At 42.0% G+C, this 20,527-nt stretch overlaps 1 protein-coding gene across 1 annotated transcript in view; it reads left to right on the forward strand.

Annotated features, from left to right (window-relative positions):
• The window catches only part of LOC144312493 (uncharacterized), a 245,802-nt gene extending 227,556 nt beyond the window's left edge, over positions 1-18,246 (forward strand). Inside the window, exons 7-8 of the transcript XR_013377984.1 lie at positions 16,551-16,706; positions 17,980-18,246. The gene's annotated coding sequence lies outside the window, so the exon portion shown is untranslated. The remainder of the gene's footprint in view (positions 1-16,550; positions 16,707-17,979) is intronic.
• The last annotated feature ends 2,281 nt before the right edge of the window (positions 18,247-20,527 follow it).

Below are 20,527 nucleotides of genomic sequence, written 5' to 3' on the forward strand. Positions count from 1 at the left end.
CATTGGCCAATCCTTTAAAATAGATCTCCCTCCCTCCTTTACTATCTCTATCTCTCTCTCCACTGGTTCTGTTTCTCTGGAGAACCCTAATGTAGTATCTGATCCAGTACCTTTAAAGGAGTGCATTCTGAATATTTATTTAAGAAAGGAAAAGACAGTAAGATAAACAATCGAATAGAAATAACCAATCCCAAAACCAACAAATAGAAAAACAATTCAAAAGAGCCACCAACTCAAACTTGTGGTATAACATTCTTTCCCTATTTTATTTGGGCAGCTCCCACACTGACATTATTTACCTCTGCCTTCCTCACTGGAGCTCGCAACCCTAGCGCCTAGTAGATCCTCAACCAATCTTTGTGGAATGGAATATCCTTAATATACAACTAACTCCTCCCCATTAAATCCTTCCTGTATACAGTAGATATAATCAATTCCTCAAAAAGAACTCAAGTCAAAAAAAAAAAAAAAAAAAGAACTCAAGTCCTGTTTTGGTAGTTTGTGGCTTTCCAGGAATGCGTCCATTTCTTCTAGATTGCCTAATTTATTGGCATATAGCTATTCATAATATGTTTTTAAAATCGTTTGTATTTCCTTGGTGTTGGTAGTGATCTCTCCTTTCTCATTCATGATTTTATTAATTTGAGTCTTCTCTCTCTTCTTTTTAATAAGGCTGTCTGATGGTTTATCTATCTTATTAATTCTTTCAAAGAACCAACTCCTGGTTCTGTTGATCTGTTCCACAGTTCTTCTGGTCTCGATTTCGTTGAGTTCTGCTCGAATCTTTATTAACTCTCTTCTTCTGCTGGGTGTAGGATCTATTTGCTGTTTTTTCTCTAGCTTCTTTGTGTGTAAGGTTAGCTTTTGTATTTGAGTTCTTTCCAGTTTTTGAATGGATGCTTGTATTGCAATGTATTTCCCCCTTAGGACTGCTTTTGCTGCATCCCAAAGATATTGAACGGTTGTATCTTCATTCCCATTAGTTTCCATGAATCTTTTTAATTCTTCCTTAATTTCCTGGTTGACCCTTTTATCTTTTAGCAGGATGGTCCTTAACCTCCACGTGTTTGAGGTCCTTCCAGACTTCTTGTTGTGATTTAGTTCTAATTTCAAGGCATTATGGTCTGAGAATATGCAGGGGATGATCCCAATCTTTTGGTATCGGTTCAGACCCGATTTGTGACCCAGTATGTGGTCTATTCTGGAGAAAGTTCCATGTGCACTTGAGAAGAATGTGTATTCAGTTGAGTTTGGATGTAAAGTTCTGTAGATATCTGTGAAATCCATCTGGTCCAGTGTATCATTTAAAGCTCTCGTTTCTTTGGAGATGTTGTGCTTAGAAGACCTATCGAGGGTAGAAAGAGCTAGATTGAAGTCACCAAGTATAAGTGTATTATTATCTAAGTATTTCTTCACTTTGGTTATTAATTGATTTAAATATTTGGGAGCTCCCACATTCGGGGCATATATATTGAGGATTGTTAAGTCCTCTTGTTGGATAGATCCTTTAAGTATGATATAGTGTCCCTCTTCATCTCTCACTACAGTCTTTGGGGTAAATTTTAGTTTATCTGATATAAGGATGGCTACCCCTGCTTTCTTTTGAGGTCCATTTGAATGGTAAATGGTTCTCCAACCTTTTATTTTCAGGCTGTAGGTGTCCTTCTGTCTAAAATGAGTCTCTTGTAGACAGCAAATAGATGGGTCCTGCTTTTTTTATCCAGTCTGAAATCCTGTGCCTTTTGATGGGGTCATTAAGCCCGTTCACATTCAGAGTTACTATTGAAAGATATGAGTTTAGTGTCATCATGATATCTATTCAGTCCTTGTTTTTGTGGATTGTTCCACTGAACTTCTTCTTAAAGGGGAATTTTAAGAGTCCCCCTTAAAATTTCTTGCAGAGCTGGTTTGGAGGTCACATATTCTTTCAGTTCCTGCCTGTCTTGGAAGCTCTTTGTCTCTCCTTCCATTTTGAATGAGAGTCTTGCTGGATAAAGTATTCTTGGTTGCATGTTCTTCTCATTTAGGACCCTGAATATATCCTGCCAGCCCTTTCTGGCCTGCCAGGTCTCTGTGGAGAGGTCTGCTGTTACCCTAATACTCCTCCCCATAAAAGTCAGGGATTTCTTGTCTCTTGCTGCTTTAAGGATCTTCTCTTTATCTTTGGAATTTGCAAGCTTCACTATTAGATGTCGAGGTGTTGAACGGTTTTTATTGATTTTAGGGGGGATCTCTCTATTTCCTGGATCTGAATGGCTGTTTCCCTTCCCAGATTAGGAAAGTTTTCAGCTATGAATGTGAACTGGTGCAGCCACTCTGGAAAACTGGGTGGAGGTTCCTCAAAGAGTTAAAATTAGGCCTGCCCTATGACCCAGCAATTGCACTGTTGGGGATTTACCCCAAAGATTCAGATGCAATGAAACGCTGGGACACCTGCACCCCGATGTTTATAGCAGCAATGTCCACAATAGCCCAACTGTGGAAGGAGCCTCGGTGTCCATCGAAAGATGAATGGATAAAGAAGATGTGGTTTATGTATACAATGAAATATTCCTCAGCCATTAGAAATGACAAATACCCACCATTTGCTTCAACCTGGATGGAACTGGAAGGTATTATGCTGAGTGAAGTAAGTCAATCGGAGAAGGACAAACATTGTATGTTCTCATTCATTTGGGGAATATAAATAATAGTGAAAGGGAATATAAGGGAAGGGAGAAGAAATGTGTGGGAAATATCAGAAAGGGAGACAGAACATAAAGACTCTTAACTCTGGGAAATGAACTAGGGGTGATGGAAGGGGAGGAGTGCGGGGGGTGGGGGTGAATGGGTGATGGGCACTGAGGGGGGCACTTGATGGGATGAGCACTGGGTGTTATTCTGTATGTTGGCAAATTGAACACCAATAAAAAATAAATTTATTATTAAAAAAAAAAGAACTCAAGTCCTGCATGCTCCCCACTGAGGCCCCAACATCCAAGCATTATTATCCCATCAATTCCTTCTGCATTTAGAGTGTTGTCCTAACCTCCAGCATGAAGTCCAGGAGACGGAGATGGCTACCTTGGACACCCAGAGTCATGCAGCCCATTGCCATCCCTCAAGATCTCACAATAGCAACAGCCAGTGTGAGCACAGGCAGGAGCGATGGCAGAGGAGGGGGCTGCTTTTTGCTGTCTTGAGAAACAAGTGCAGAGATCATCATGCGGACACCATTCCCTGACTTCCTGTGCATGTTGGAGAAGTGGCCAATTCTCTTAATTTTAGACGGGGGGCTCCTTGAGAGCAAGGGCTGATTTCTCTGCCTCTTATGTCTCCCTACCATATACAAAAATAAACGGATGTGTAATTGCTTGTTTTTTTAGTAGTTGTCTGCAAATACTGCCTCGGGTTGATTGATATGATAGAGGCCTCTTGGTTGAGGAGGCTGGTTTATTGAAGTAGAGTAAACATAGATGATGAGTTTTGAGGGAAGCTAGGAAGGACCTTTCCTGTCCTAAAGGCTGCATCTATAAAATCGCGAGTTATTACCTCATCAGACTTCATAGGAGTTAGCATGAGATATATGAATTTACATTTTGACTTTAGCATCATTATGTGGTACCGAGCAATTATTTTACCTCCCTACTCTCAATTTCCTCATCTGTAAATTTGGTCTCACAAATCCCTCTGCACAGCATTATTGTGGAGAGTATCTGAATTAAAATATGTCAAAGTGCCCATCACCAGAAGTCCCTCAATAAAATGGCTGTTGAGCCTGAGTCTTCGCCACCCTCTTTATTACAGGCAATCACGACTCCTTTCCCCCTCACTCTCTGAGCGGTAAACCTTGCCAAAACACTCAGACTGTATTAGCCCTGCAGTAATAAAGAAAAACAGCAAGCTAATCTGGGCAACTTCCAATAGCAGAAATGTCTGTAAGGATTTGAAAATGGTATAAAAACTATATGACCACAACGGCCTCTTTCTGTTTCGCTTGGGAACCAGAGGTGCGCGTCCCATTTCCGGATCTTGCCTTTCGTCGCTTTGCTTCCAGAAAAGACAATTTAGGTGCCAGTTATTAGAGCCTGTCAATAAATTTCAGGAGTGAGGCAGATCTCACTGAACTGACTGACAGCTGCAAATTAGTCCTGCTTGCTTTAAACAACGAACCGGCCTGATGCTTGTGCAGCTGACTTGCGTGACCCCGGCCTGTGCACTCTCTTGGCCCAGCGCCGCGTGGCCTGGACGTCTCCAGGGAGGGTAAGTCATGGGGCCTTCCCTCAGCTTCTTGGTGGGGAAGACAGTGCCGTTTATCCATAGAGGATGGAGGGTCCGAGTTCTCCCCGTTGAGAAGTCCGCAGCCGTGCTCATGGACGTTTGCAGCTGGAGGGCCCCGCACGCACAGGGGCCCACTCGTTTCTATTTGTGATTTTTATTGCATTCGTCTGGCAACATTGGACCAGACTCTGTGTTAAGTGCTGGGGATGAAAAGAAAATGCTTCTCGATCCTTTTTTCACAGGCTAAGAGCAAAAGAGACACAGATAAGGAGCATCTGTTGGAACTGTAGCTATAACAGGCCGTGGGAGCGTGAAGAAGAGGGTCACTGATTTTATGAGCAGAGGTTGGGATGTGGCAACCAGCTGAACATAAGATATGCTTCCCACAAGCGTCACCCCCCTGCTGGCGTTTGCCTCCTTCCGGAGTGAGGTGTGGCACACAGACCCTCACTGGCCAGCGGGCGTTTCCATGTACCTACACGCCCGTGTAATCGCCCCCCATTCCTGTACGTGTGTGCCCACATAATTACCGCCCTGACCAAAGTCTTGGACGGGGCATTTCTCTCTCCCAAGTGGACTTCTTTGGAGCCCCCTAAGTCAGCTCTCTGCACTTCCATTTTATCACTATGGGTTTATTTTGCCTGGTTTTGAGTTTCATATAAGTGGGTTTTGTAGGGTATGTTCTCTTTTGTGACATTTTTCTTTAGCTCAGCATTCATCTGTGAGATCCCTCCAGGTACAGTGTGTACCTGTAGCTCTTTTTATCACTATGAAGTCTTCTGTTATAAACATTGGTATTTGAAGGGCGGATACAAGTTGCTCCCTGGTGGATGGCTGGGAGGAGGCATGGCATACATTTGAGCATGGTGTGTTTGGAAGGTAGCTCTAGTGACATTACAGGGATTGGGGGGTTCATAGAGGAGACTGTGCTAAAAAAAAAAAAAAAAAAAGACCAAAGCTACACTGGAAAGGATGCAGAATGTCTGTTTTTGTAGATCACCCCCAACAGATTCAGAGGTAAGCGGGAGGTGTGGTATGATCAGACTCGTGTCGGGCCCGTTCTTCTGATGTAAACATGAGGAATGCATGGAAGCAATGAGAAACCAGCATTAGGGAACCAGAGGATAGGCCATCAGGGCGACCCGGGGGGCTTGATTTGGGGTCAAGGGAAGGAGAAAAGAGGACTAATCAGCTCGAGATGTTCAGAGGTGGGCACAGGGAAGGGGTCAGATGCTGAGCTGCGTCATGTGAGACAGAAGCAGCTGAAGAAGCAAGAAATTAGCTCCCACTTTGGGTGTTTATTTGAAACTGGGGTGTGAGTGAAGGCATCCAGGCTGTGCTGTGACACCTTCTGTCCTTACCAGTCTGCACCCAAATGACCCCTGCCAGCCCCACTCTTACCTTAGCAGCACGGCCTTTAAGAGAAGATGGATCAAAACCCCCCAAGGAATTATGCACATTTAATTTGCATCTGAGTATGAATTCCTGCGCCTGCCTTTCTGTCATTTTGCCATTTCAAAGAATAACATACCAGGGCTTTTTATTCCAGCCCTGTGGTGGTGCCCTTTTTGAGAGAATAAATCCCAAGTAGTGTTGCCAAGAGCCAGTGACATTTGCCATGTTTGAAAAGGCCTTATTTTGAAGAATGATTATTGATTCTTTTTCACATTTCAGATCATTCCTTTGATGCTGCCTTTCACTGGCCCTGGTGAGCAACCCTCAGCTGCGTTCATGGCTCTTTGACACAGCAGTTCACCCGGAAAGAACGCAGTGTTCTTCCAAGTGGCACTCACCCTGAGCCTGACCACCGGAAAAGTCACTGTTTCTCTGAATATTTAATCACATAGAAGAGCTTTTCCAAGCCTCAGTAAGGTTGTTTAAAAAACATAGATCTGCTTATAAATAAGCACAGGTAATGATGGGATGTGTGCAGGGAGGAGTCAGAGGGAGCAGGGCCTTCAGCGGAATGAATGATGGCAACTTTGGGACTATATTATTGCTGCAGGGCTACAATTTCCAGAGAGAAGTTGAACTGGAAAGAGAGGATAACAAAAGGTAGGCCAGGAGAAGATGATAAATAAGCCACCAAAATTGCACACAAAATATTGACCCCAAGGAATAAATACTTACCAGTGGATGTCCTGTGACAGAAGAAGGCCTTGATTTTTGCATTTTGGAACCAGAAAGCCACTGATCCATGTAGTCTTGACATCGTCTATGAGTGTGAGAAGTGAAACCTCACACTCAAGAGCAGTGGTTTTGTGAGCCTAACAGCAGCAGTAAAAAGGAAGAATGAGGCTTTGAGTCTGGATGCCTACTCTACGTATTTGAAACTTGTTTATTCTCTATTACCTATGCCCCTTGATATTATGTTGCTTTTAGGGTATTGGCAAGGAGAATGGACAGGATGCTGCATATCAATGAATTTCTGGGACTAGAAAAGAACTTTTATCAAGTATTGATTTAATTCATCTAGGGAAGGATAGGGCTAAGAGCCCAGATATTCAAAAAATATATATAAATATATAGTATAAGTATATACGTTGAATTACATATAGTAGAGCACTTACCTTTGGAAGGTGAAGTCTTACATTGTGGATGAAGTACTCAGCATAATGCGGAGAACAAGGTAATTATTATCCTACCTTTTCCTTCAGACCAACTCTGGGTAGTAGTATGGATGCTTATAGTTTAGACCTGAATTTCCATATCTATGCTCATTTTAATGACTCCACTGCTCCATCACACTAGATTTTTCCAGTAGAGAGCTTATAAAACCAACTTAGCATCGGGTTGAAATGTGTCCACAAAGGATGGACAACCCAATGGCACTCATCCTTTTCTGGATATACTCTTTCCTTATGCCAGTGCCATCATGCATTGTGATACTGCTTCAGGATTTAGCCTCTCCCTTATAGACACTTATTCACCCATTTAAGAGCCTACAGTGGAGTGTGTTATCTCCATGGTGCTGAGGTACCTGGGCAAGACTCTGTGGTATAGGACAGGACCTATAATTCATATAGCTTCTAGTAGGTTATATGTGATGTGTTTTTCTTCTTTAAGAAGCCGTATTTAAAAAAAAGAAAAAAAGAAAAAAAAAAGAAGCTGTATCCTTCCATTTCCTATTTGATGTTAGAACAAAATAATTTTGTTTACGTTTTTGTATCAGCCATTATACTAAATTTTCCTGGCTGCTTATGTATTACAACTTACAGCAAAATAGTAGTTCTCAACTAATAGTAGTTCTCAAGTGTTAATGTATATTATAAGCACACGGGAAATTGGTCTAAACTGCAATTACCCAAGTCCAGCTCCAAACTTACCCAAACAGAGTCTCTAGATGATGAAAAAGACAAAACAAAACAAAATAATCACAATAATTCTGATTTTGATGATCACCATTGTCTTTATCAACTTGAACTCTTCTTTATTTTTATTTTTTTTAAAGATTTTATTTATTTATTCATAGAGATAGAGATAGAGATAGATAGATAGATAGATAGATAGATAGATAGATAGAGAGAGGCAGAGACACAGGCAGAGGGAGAAGTAGGCACCATGCAGGGAGCCTGACATGGGACTCGATCCAGGGTCTCTAGGATCACGCCCTGGGCTGCAGGCAGCATTAAACTGCTGCGCCACTGGGGCTGCCCTTGAACTCTTCTTTAAAAATCACCCTGACTTCATTCAGTCCTGGGACCAAGCATATCCTATGAGTGGGCTAGGATCTGGTTCTCCAAGTTCTTAATTTTTTTAAAAGATTTTATTTATTTATTCATGAGAGACACAGAGAAGGAGGCAAAGACATAGGCAGAGGGAGAAGAAAGCTCCCTGTGGGGAGCCCAATGCAAGACACGATCCTAGGACCCCGGGATCACGATGTGAGCCGAAGGCAGACGCTCAGCCACTGAGCCACCCAGGTGCCCCTGGTTCTCCAAGTTCTTGCTGTTCTGAGAGTTGGTAATGGCTTTGTCTGCCTGCCTGCAGTTTATTTGCTTCATATATTTTGGATGATTAGAGGGATGGCTTTCTGGCCTGTGTCTCAGCGAAAGTGCTGACTGTTGCACGTATCATGCCTTCTATACACTGGGGAAGAAATAATGAGCTCATATATGGTGACTCTCTGGTCCCCAATGTCCATTACAGGGCATGAAGTCAAGGAGCCAAATGTCAAAAACTAAAAAGTGTTGTAAATTGGTAACTGGTAATATTACAGAAATGGTTATCAGAATCCCAAAGTGTGACAAAGTCAAAAAGACCAGAGAAATTATGTGAGTAGAACAAACATGTGCCAGGGATAAATCTTGTCGCATATTAAACACAGAGCTGCCTCTTTATAGAATTTGGATCCCACTCACCCTGTCAGATGTTTCCACGTCTTGGATGACTTCAAGTTCTCAAGAACCTTTTAAAAAATATATGACTTTCTTTCCTTTTAAAAGCATATATTAATTGGGACAATGTTACCTGCTATAATAATTGCTCATAAAATTTCAATGCCTTTAGACAAGAGAAATGTATTTTTTACAACGCGACAGTACAGTGTGGATGTTCCTGGTCCGTAAGTGGTTTTTCTCCAGACACTTATTATAAAATCCAGACTCCTTCCAATTTGTGGTTTCCCAATCCCCTCAGATTCTTCAGAAAATAGCTAACAGACGGGGAAATAGAGGACAGAGACAGCATCCCCACTTTGTCAATGTTCCTGCCCCAAAGGAATAAGGAGCACTTCTGCTCATTTGTCCTTGGTGAGGCTCGGTCACTGCATGACCTCATCTAGATTCAAGAGGTCAGAGAGTTGGCAACTGTAATCCCTGCCTGAGGATCAGCTTTCTAGCATCAACTCGATGGCAAAGCTGGGTTGTTTGTTTTGTCTTGTCTTGTTTTTTTTCTCCTTGTTAGGTAGTTCCAAACCCTGAGACTAGCTTCAACGTGAAATTCCCTTTTATATGCATATAATGTATTTGTTCTCCATAATGATGGAGATTGGCCAAGAAGTTCTTTCTCCTAAACCATCTCTGTCTGAACAAATCCTGCCTTTGTCTTCACAGCTATTTAGCCATGGTTTTCTCTCCGCCGCACTACTTGATATTTTATTATTAAGTGAATTCACTTAATAATAATAGTTGACCCCATGAACATTTCATTTTTACCTTGCTTTCTCCCCCTCCAAAGTTTCTCAGAGGTTGTATTCTACAAGGAACAGTGCTCTCTTCCTGGTACAACATAATCTTCGACAAGGTTTAATCAGAGATGAAAGATTATTAAATAGACGTTTAGAAAAGGTTTTGTTGTGCTAATGTAGAGGACAAACTGCATCTGAAACGGAAATGTTGGAGAGGCTGGGTTCCAAGGAACTGGATATTCCTGTGTTCTACTAGACGGTGTGGACTCCTGGGGGTGGGAGAGTGTTATGTGTTGTGAATTTAGATGTGAAGTCTAAGTGTCTGCCCAGACTGTGTGTTACTGGAATATTCTCTTCCTCTTGTGATGCTGGCTAGTAACTAGAAGTTGCTAAGGTGATGAGTATAAGATCCTGTCGAGCCCTCCCAGAAGGAGAGACACCACCCATCATGTTAAACAATGTAATTGAGGGTCAGATTTTGGCTCTGTCTGGAAAGCCAGCAGCTCTCGTGGGAGAAGCTGTGCGATGCCACACCCCGAATGATGACTTGTCTCTCAGACTACGTGTGAAGAGGCAGATGAAGGTCTTCTTGTGCCGTATCAGGATCCTCATACTCTTGATCAGCTTTGAGGAAGATTTGCTGTTCACTCAAGTGACATCAGCTGTTTGGGTTTTAGTGGCACATGCGCAAGGCCCAGATCATGGACATATTTAGATCCCTATTTTAGATCCCTACAAGGAATAGTAGTAGTCCTTGAGCACTGATGACTTGTCGAGTGCTTACTATGTGCCAGGCACTATAATAAGTTTTTGTGAACATGACACACCCAAATTTATATCTTACAATAAACTTGGGAGGGGATAATATAGCATCTCTATATTACAGAAGAGAAGACACCAAGGCTTAGAGATGTTCAGTTTCTTGCTCAAATCCGCAGGACAACTAAATAGCAAATATATTTTTGTACCCAAGCCTGGGCCTCAGCCTTAAGGTGAGTCAGCTTTGGCTTCTTCTACAAGCTTCCTCACTTATTTACCCAATCCATAAATATGTATTGAAGAGGTACTGAGTTAGATGCTGAGAATAATAGAGCAATAAACTAAAAGATACAGTATCTCTCAGTATGAAAAATACATGTTAATAGGGATGGCTGAAATTAAGTTAAAATTATAAATAACCACTTACTGTTGACCCTTGAACAACATGGGTTTGCACTGTGCATGTTTACTTGCATGTGGCTCTTTCACGGTGTGGTACTGTAAATGGATTTTCCCTTCCTTATGCTTTTCTTAACATTTTCTTCTATGTAGCTTACTTATTATAAGAATACAGTATATAATACATATAACATACAAAATAGGGATTCATTGACTTTATATTATTGGTAAGGCTTCCCATCAACAGTAGGCTATTAGTAATTAAGGTTCTGAGGAGTCAAAAGTGATACATGGGTTTTCAATTGTGCAGAGGATTGGTGCTCCTCACTTCTCGTGCTGTTCAAGGGTCAGCTCTGAGTGCATTTGTGATACGGACTATGATGAAAAGCACAGGGTGCTATAAAAAGATTGAGGAGGGTAATATTGGTACCAGAGGTGTCCCCGAGAAGGAGGCACGTAAGTTGGGACATAAACCCAGGTAGACATTAGCTTCAAAAGAAGGGGAAAGAGTGCCAGGCAGAGATCCAGAAACCAGGAGTAAGGAAGGCCAATGTCGCTGGACCATGGAGACAGACAGAGAGGGAAGAGAGGAGGATGAGGCAGAGAGTCTGCACTCCTGAAGAGCCCAAAATCCACATAGATGGAGAAGAACTCAGACAGGATCCAGACCATGTGCACCATCAGAGATTCTGGAAGGTGGAAAGCTGCCAAAGGCTCTAGTTTGGTTTTGTCTGTTTGTTTTTTGAAGATTTATTTATTTATTTGAGAGAGAGAGACAGAGAGAGAGGAGAGAGAGCACAGGGGGGAACGGCAGAGGGAGAAGGAGAGAGAGAGAGAGAGAGAGACTCAAGCAGACTCTGCTATGAACATGGAGCCTGATGAGGGGCTCAATCTCATGACCCTGAGGTCATGACCTGAACCAAAACCAAGAGTCAGATGCTTAACCAACTGTGCCCCCTCCCAGATGCCCCTGGTTTGTTTTTTAAAACAATTTTATAAACATAGGTGTTGACAGTGCCTTAACTCTTTGTGACAAGGCATTTAACATAGGAGTAGTCCATTTTGTTCTTTCATTTAAATGTTTAGTGATAATAAAGTGCTCAAAATGTCATCAAGTCAGAAAATCAATTAAGACATTTCCCAGAATACTGAGTAAAGAAATGTGTGATATTGTGATTTATAAGAAATATAAAATTGGTCATTCAGATGACTAAAATAAATGTACCTCTCAAATTTATTTGGTCTTTGACCACAGTTCTTGGCTGGCTCACAGCTCCCCAAACCCTTGGAATTTCCAAGTTGGGTTTCCAACTCTCAAGTGTTGAGAGTTGTAGAGCTGTAACGTCGATGAGATGATTTTTGGAAATTACCTGGAGACCCAACCAAGTGATTGGAGGGTTGGAACTCTCAGGCTAACTCCAGACCTCCAGGGACAGGAGAAGGCCTAGAGGTTGAATCAATTACCAAGGGCCAATGATTTAACTAAGAGTGCCTCTGTAACGAAGCTTCCATGAAAACCCAAAAGGACTGGTTTGGAGAACTTCTAGGTTGGTGAACACCTGGAGATGTGGGGAGAGTGGTGGCCGTGGAGAGGGCTTGGAAGATCCACACCCCTTCCCCACCCATTTTGCCCTATGCATCTTGTCCATCTGGGCCTCTCCTGAGTTATACCCTTTTACAATAATCTAGTCTGTAAAATGTTCTCTGAGTTCTGTGAGTTGCTGCTGTAGCAAATTGATTGAACCTGAGGAACCCACTGCCATCTGAAGTGTGTAGGGGTGTGTGTGTGTGTGTGTGTGTGTGCTTGTGACCATGTACACACATCCCATCTTGTAGGACTGAGCCCTTGACCTGTGAAATCTAAGGCCATCCTCAGGTAGACAGTGTCAGAATTGAGCTGAATTCTCAGACTGGTATCCTGAGACCTGCTTTTTGGAAACTGTGTGCTCAGAACACCAGACAGAAAATGCAATTTGTAGATTATTAAATATATGGAATATACGAGCTATGGCATTTTGGATGATCAAATTGCAAATAATTAAAATATAATTAAATACTTTAAAAATCAAAACTACAGTAACATAGCTTCTCTGAGGCTCCCGTTAAACACAGCATCTTACTAGATAGTATATAACTTTCTGTGGGTCAACTTCTCCTAACTTCCTGCCAAAACCACAACTGATGACATAAGAAAACGAAACATGCCAAACAAATACAAAAGTGACCTAAAATTAAAAACACGCATTTCTGGAAATCCTGCAATCTGCAAACCCTCCACATAATAACTGTGCATTGAACACCTACTAGGTGCTGGTTAAGCACCTCATACGTTATGTGCTACATACGCTTTCTAATGCCAATAACCCTAACAGCGAGGACTTTTCATTTTTAAATTTTACATGATAAAACTAAATGTTAATCATTTAAATAGCTTGTTCAAGATCACGAGGTCCTCAGGGGTGGAACTAACCTCTGCAGCCTATGCCTTTACCCACACTCCTTGCTCACCTTGTAAGGGAAGCAAGCTGGAGACCCCAGGGGTGTTACAGGTGTGGAAGGGCAGCTCAGCATGGCAGGAGGAATATGGGACGGTTTCTGGCAGGTGCTTGGAGCCAAGGCATCTTATTTAGGTGTATCCATGCCATGGGTCTTTCCTGTGGGTGTCCAAACAGCAGTCGGAAGAAGAGGTGCAGCGCTGTCCCCGAGCACTGCCTGCTGCCTTGCACCCCGCCCTACATCCCAGCCCTGTCATGGCCCGGCTCCCTGAGCTGGTCAGTGTACAGCGGGGGTCGGTCAGGCGGGGCATCCTGCCCTCAGGTGTGGCCGCCTCGGGCCCTCCCGCAGGCACACCCACTGCCTCCTCGGCGGCTCACCTGAGCCCTCACCTGTTGCCAACAGCATCCTGCTTTCAGGTGTGGCTGCCTTGGGCCATCCTGCTGGCACGCCCACAGCCTCCTCGGAGGCTCGCCTGAGCCCTCACCTGTGATGCCCCGTCGCTAGGTCCAGCGACGCCGGTCAACCCCGCGGGGCCCGCGGCCTTCGTCCCTCTCAACACTCTCCGTCCTCTGGGGAAGGATCCTGGTGTGCGCCGTCTCCTGCCCCTCGTGGCCTGTCCCCGTGCAGGGCATCCGCCGCACACGTCCTCCCGCCACCCTCTTCTCCGATGGGAGAGTGGCTGCAGCCCTGCAGGCTGGCCCGGCCCCACTACCGTTGCCTTTTGTGCAGGGACAAGCACGGGCAGGGGAGGCAGGTCCGGAGGTGGCTTTGAGACGCCTGTCGCCCACCCTCTGCCCGACAGGTAGAGCTGCAGGACCGCAGCCGCCTTGTCCGGCCGCAAGAAGATGTCCGGGGAAGAGTGCAGGGCCCAGTGGCCCAGGGACAGCAGAGACCAAGACAGAGAATGACTGCGTGGGCCACGCTGGCCGGCCAGGGCCCTGCGGCCAGATCACCTGAGGACGGGGGAGGACACCTGGTGGCCAAGTTCAGATACTCTGCACAAAGGCAGGTGCATGATGGGAAGAACAGGTGTTGCCCACACCGGGCCTCACTCAGATTTCTCCTCCTTCTCCTCCTCCTCCTCCTCCTCCTCCTCCTCCTCCTCCTCCTCCTCCTCCTCCTTCTTTTAGCTTTCATGGAAATCCCGTAATATCGGTATAGATGACTAGACTGGGTGGGATTCGTACACGCGACGCCAAGTATGTGTGTCCACGCAGACAACCGGAGCTGGAAGAGGTCTGGGACCGAACCTGCCTCCCACACCCCCTGTGCCCGCAGGTTGGCCAACACCGACTCTGCCTTGATCACTGCTTGCTTTTCGCTCCCTCCTCCTCCTCCTCCTCCTCCTCCTCCCTATTCTGTCTTCATCTCCCTCCTCTCTCACCTTCTCTCCCTCCTTGACAGAACAATCTTTGTTTTTGTCTTTCAACGGACTCTTACCCAGAGATTTAACATATACTCAGGACTTTCCTGGAAGAGACGGGAAGGGAAGCCAAAGCCTTACTCTCTTCTCTGGCAAGTTCTTGGTCTTGGTTAGCAGAAAATACCACGTAAGCTGCTTTCTAATCAATTGCTAATCAATCAGTACTGCTTCTCTTGAATTTTGATTACCAAGGTGAGACATCATATAAAATTCAAATAAATAAAATACGCAACACTGAGTATAACCGAACCTCCAGGTCTTTACCAAGTCGGTGGACAGGAAGTGATGGAGCTTTACATTTTTGATTTGCATTTTTAGATTATCCGTATTGGAGAACAGAATTTCATGTATTTCTGGGCCTTTATATTTTTTATCTTTAAGTTGTCCGTTTCTGTCATTTACCCATTTTTCTGTCTGTTTGCCTTTTCTCTTGGTACAAAGGAGCACGTTGTAGAGTGCAAGCTCAGGAGTGCTTTGTGGGTTGCATGTGTTGCAAATCATTTACTTCAAACTGTGATGCCTTTTAGACTTGTTTACAGAGTCTTTTAAACTCCCTGGAATAAACAAGGAGAGGTCACTGTGACAGGGTAGGAATGTCACTGTCTCGATGTTGGAGGAAGGTCTGGATTTGAATCCCAACTCCTCTGCTCACTGACTTTCTGGAGGTTGTCTAAATCTCTCTGAGCTTTTATGTCTCTTAGATTAAAAAAAAAAAGGTCGATATTATCTGACTAATAGTTTTGAGAGGATTAAATGAGATAACACAACTGAAGGCTCTGGGCAGGAACCAAAGCACCATTCAAATTTAAGTGGCCCTTTGTGATCACAGAGTTTCCAAGAGGGCCTGGTGTGTTTCTCAGCCGGAAATAGACACAACCATCTATCTTTCATGTAAGCAAAACGTTCTACATCTGAAACATGGATGATCTCAAGCTCTAAACCTTAGGTCGTTGTTTTCAATCTTGTCTTTTTCCATAACTGATATGATACGGGTTGCGTGGCCCGGTTAGCTTTTCCCTTGTGCGGAATGTCAATAAGAGTTGCCTTTTTTTTTTTTTTTTTAAGAGTTGCCTTTTGTGTGAATTGACCCGCTCATTTAATGAACTCCATTCTTCAGTCTAAAATGAGCTCTGCCTCAGTCTATTTGGATCTGTTATCAGATCCTTTCTTCTTATTCCTCCTGCCTTGTATTTCAGAGGACTATATTTTCTAGGCTTCTTTGCCTGCTGGTTTTGTTTATTAAATCCTCTGTAAAAAAAAAAAAAAAGGAAGAAGAAAAGAAAAAAATATTAAAAGTGTATATAATCAGATTTGTCAATCATTCACTTTGCAGCTGCTGAATTTTTTTTATATTGATTAGGAAAGATCTTACCCTTTCTGAGAATCTGAGAATATTCTCTGATGCATCTTATAGTGTATTTTATAGTATTAAAGAAGGGAAGTTATTCTGTCTATCTAGAATCTGTTTCTCTGTGTGGTGTGAGGTATTTATATCTTGTTCCTATATGAATAGTGAATTGTCCCAATGCCATTTATTGAATAATTGAATAATCTACCCCTTTCTCACTGATTTGAAAAAGCACCTGGTGCATGTATTTAACTGGTGTATATACCTAGGCTGTCTTGTTCCATTTCAATGACCTACTCGTCTATGTCTATACATTTTTGTACCTTTTATGTTACAAGTTTAGAATTCTTTTTGATGCTCTGAAATACCTTAAACAATACAAAAAGACTTGTTCTATCATTCAAGTGCCACCATCAAAACCTTGGCACGTTGGCTAGTGCCGTGTTAGTACTACGGTTTGGTTACTACATAAGTTCGTAATAACTCCTAATATCTGCAAGGACCTGTGTGCCTTCATGCATTTCACACGTGGCCAGAGAGAAGAATGAAAATCACTCTGAGGAACTTTCCCCACCGACAAGGAGGTAGTTTTCACAAAGCCTGCGCAGCCAGATTTTGTTAGTCCTATGAACGAGTGACTTATCTTTTCACAGTGGAAGTGTTTATTATGGATACGGTGTGCCTTCTCCACCTTTGTGTATTAGAGAGAGCAGATAACATATTATTTTTATTCATAGATCACTGACCCATGGGGAGCTCCAAACAAACCTGATGGGAGGAACGAGAATCATCCGGAAATACTCAACTTTGAACCAGATTCAAGGACTGGATGGGCATTTGGGTTATCTCCTTGCACAGGGGAAAGATAAAATTAATATTTCATGATGAGAAAGGTAAGATGTACCAGATACAATGCTATGCATTCATCAATGTCCCTTTCTTACTTTTCCTGGCTTCAAAGCTGCACTGCATTTCCCATCCTTCTTTGGAATATGTTGTGTGTTTTCTACCTAAAAGAACGTGAGCAGAAATGATAGATGACACTCAATAATCATGGTGCTCATTTTGGATTTTATATGAGCAAGAAATAAACTTTTATCAAGTTTGAGTCATTAAAAATTTTAGGGTTTCTTTTTTTTTTCAAAATTTTTTTAATGTATTTATGATAGTCACAGAGAGAGAGAGAGAGGCAGAGACACAGGCAGAGGGAGAAGCAGGCTCCATGCACCAGGAGCCCGATGTGGGATTCGATCCCGGGTCTCCAGAATCGCGCCCTGGGCCAAAGGCAGGCGCCAAACCGCTGCGCCACCCAGGGATCCCAATTTTAGGGTTTCTAACAGTAGCTACACTCAGATAATCATTTTTATTTTTCCTGATTAGGATTTGTTTTACTGCTAAGATTTGAAGAGCAAGGTATTTGATTGATCCTAGAATGAACTCCTAATATATTATTTTTTCTTCACTCTCTCTAATCTCTTTTTCTAGACCCCAGTTGCACGTAGTTGATCCTTATCAGTCTAGCCACCATTTGTCTCTCAACCTATCTTTCATACATTTAATTTCTATGCTGCCTCCTGGGTAATTTCTTGAGATCACTCTCTTATTTGACTATTTCTCTATCCAGTTATCTATTCTGCTTTTCACCCTCTTCACTGAATTTTTATTTAAGTGAATATAAGTTTTAATTTCCAGGAATTTGATTTGGCTTACTTTTCACATACTCATGTTCTTCATAAACAGAATCTTCCCTTGCATATTTTAGATTCTCTTTTATTTCTCTAAACCATTTAAGTAAAGGTTTTATGTTCTGTATCTAATAATTTCTCTGTCTGAACTCCTTGGAGATTTAATTCTCTTGATGATTGTTTCGGCTCACTTTAGCTCAGAGTGACTTTCTATGTGGGAGCTCATTTTTACCAGGTATTTATTTCTGACAAAGTTGAGAAGGCTACCTTCTTTTTCCTCCTGGAAAGGATATCAAGGACGTAGAATCACTTTAAGTTAATATCCAGAATTTGTACTTTCTGAAACATTAAAATAAATTTAAACCCCTTACCTGCAAATGGGCAAGGATAGCAATTATGACTTTTTGGAAGGGACTGGTTTATTTACCCAGCACCATGATCAAGGCAATCAAAATTTCTTGTTATTTATCTTTCAAAACAGGTAACTGTCTCTGAAGTGTAAACCCTCTGAGGAATTCATACACTGGATTCAGTCAAACTCTCATCTATATGCTCCGAAGGCATTTTCTCCTGAGGTTAAGGGTCAAACCTGGGCTTATTATTACTGAGATGTGTTCTTAGAAAAGCCAGGTCTTCGATTATAGCTTATGATCTCTATAGTGTTCCACTTAGATGTTAGAGCATGAAGATTTCTCTAATGTTCTTGAGAATTCAGCTAAGCAAATAAACTTGATTGCATTTTTTCTGATATTTCCAGGTGGTTTTATTTATTTTTTATTTATTTTTTTAATTTTTATTTATTTATGATAGTCACAGAGAGAGAGAGAGAGAGAGAGAGAGAGAATGAGAGGCAGAGACACAGGCAGAGGGAGAAGCAGGCTCCATGCACCGGGAGCCCGACGTGGGATTCGATCCCGGGTCTCCAGGATCGCGCCCTGGGCCAAAGGCAGGCGCCAAACCGCTGCGCCACCCAGGGATCCCCTCCAGGTGGTTTTAAATGAGAGTCCTTTCATCAAATATAATCAACAACATTTCTGGATGCAGGAGATATGTTCCTTCTTTATCAGGTTTTGTTCCATTAAGTTACAATGGATTCTTGTTCCTTCACCTGAGTTTTATTAGGTTGATCCTTTTGCTACTGTTTTCACGGACTAGGCTCCACATATCTGTCCTGCTAGTTGTTACGTTAACTTTTAAGCAAATTCATTTGAACTTAGAATTTCCTGTCGACGTGAAAAGTGGGTGGTTAACTATAGCCACCCCGTAGGCTCCTGTAACAAGGTTGGAATTCTAGTATGTTTTGAATTTTTCTCTTCCTCCTGGACCCTTATTTTTTGGAAAGAGACCATTTACTTAAGGTCCATTGCTTCATTATCTATAACTAAAGTTAATGATTTTTGTCTTTATATATCCTCCACATACAAAGATTCATTTCTCAGTTCATATATTAATGAATACGTTTTTTAAAAAGTCAGTGTAAACAATACGTAGTTTCTTTCCATTGGTGTCTAAAACGTCCATTTCCCCCCTCATAGTCAGATCAAAGTTTTGATAGGGGTAGGATTATCGCATTCAAACTCCTTTATTCTTGTTTGCTATTTTCTAGACTCCAGGGTTTTAGATAAAATGTTGGATGTCAGTAGGAATCTTAAGAGGCCATTGGCTATTGTAGATCTAACAACCATGTCTTCTGCTTTGTGTCTTTTAATTCTTATTGGTTTGACATTTACACTGTACCATGGAATCATTTTTCAGTTTTATCTTCCCAATCACCAAAATAATCTTCATTGGTGACAATTCTGCTATCAAATCTTTGTATTGTTGTTGTAATTTTTAATCTTAGTAATCATGTTTTTAAAGAAACAAATAATTACTTTCTATTTTTCTGAGCAATCCTTTCATCTCTATGAAAATATGAATATAAAATAGTCAAAATCTTTCTGTGTTCAGTGCTGACTCTGATCCTGTTGGTATTAGTTATTCTGTTTGTTTATTTTGATTTCTCCCCTTTCATGGTATTAAGTTTTTTAAATTACTTTTTCCTCCAATGTCTGATATATATATTTTTTTGCTTCCTCATTTCCATGTATTACTGAGCTTTATAGCTTCAGCTGTGATCATTGCTTATAGGAGTTGCCTAGGTACACGTGACACTTAATACTGCCGCAGCAACAAGTGCTGAAGCCAACTGTGCCCAGTGGACAGGAGGGTAAAAGCAGACTCGCTTTACTTAGAGGTGCAGAGGAAGGCTATTTGGACAATGTAAGTGGCCCTGTCTCCCACACCAGGCCCCGCAAGTCATGCCCATATAGGCCCCTTTGCAGACTTCCCACAGTCTACAAAGAGTGGTCCTGCAGGCTTTATCCACTTGGAAAATTCAGCAGACAGCAAGACAGAGAGCAGGGGTTGCAGCAACTACTTTGTAATCCTGTAATTACACAGTAAGGATGCTCACACTCTCCCAGCTCCTTGCTCTTGATCGCTATCAGCTTATCTTTGAGAGACCTTTTTTTTTTTAAAAAAAACTCAATTTCAGAAGATTCCTTCTTCTATTTTATAGATTTCAAGGTTTCTCGGCTGTATGAATTTTAAGTATCAATATTATTCCATTAGCATAATATATTCTAATAATCCTCTCTATTTCTTTGATTTTTGAAGAGATCCTTCTTAATATTTGTTTCATCACCATTTTCCCCCATCTCGGAGTAATGTTGTTATTCTCAGAAGATTCTGAGAGAAAGAAAGAGAAAATATGTATGCATAGTGAGTCATTTACCTGAGAACTCAGGTTCATTTTTTTCCTTTAATATTTTTAGGTTCAGAAAGTTCACTGTCATCCATTTTGGATAGACCTCTTTAATAACATTTTCAATGTTAAGTCTCAATCCTCGACTCAATAGAATTTGTTTTCTTTATCTATTGCTTATTCATGTGTTCTGCAGTAGTCTTGGATGTGTGTGTCTTTCCACAGAAATACTCTGTCTTTGTAGATTCTCTTCTTGAACTTAATATTTTTCTTCTTATCAAAA

This window comes from Canis aureus, chromosome 4, assembly GCF_053574225.1.
Source record: "Canis aureus isolate CA01 chromosome 4, VMU_Caureus_v.1.0, whole genome shotgun sequence".
Taxonomy (NCBI): domain Eukaryota; kingdom Metazoa; phylum Chordata; class Mammalia; order Carnivora; family Canidae; genus Canis; species Canis aureus.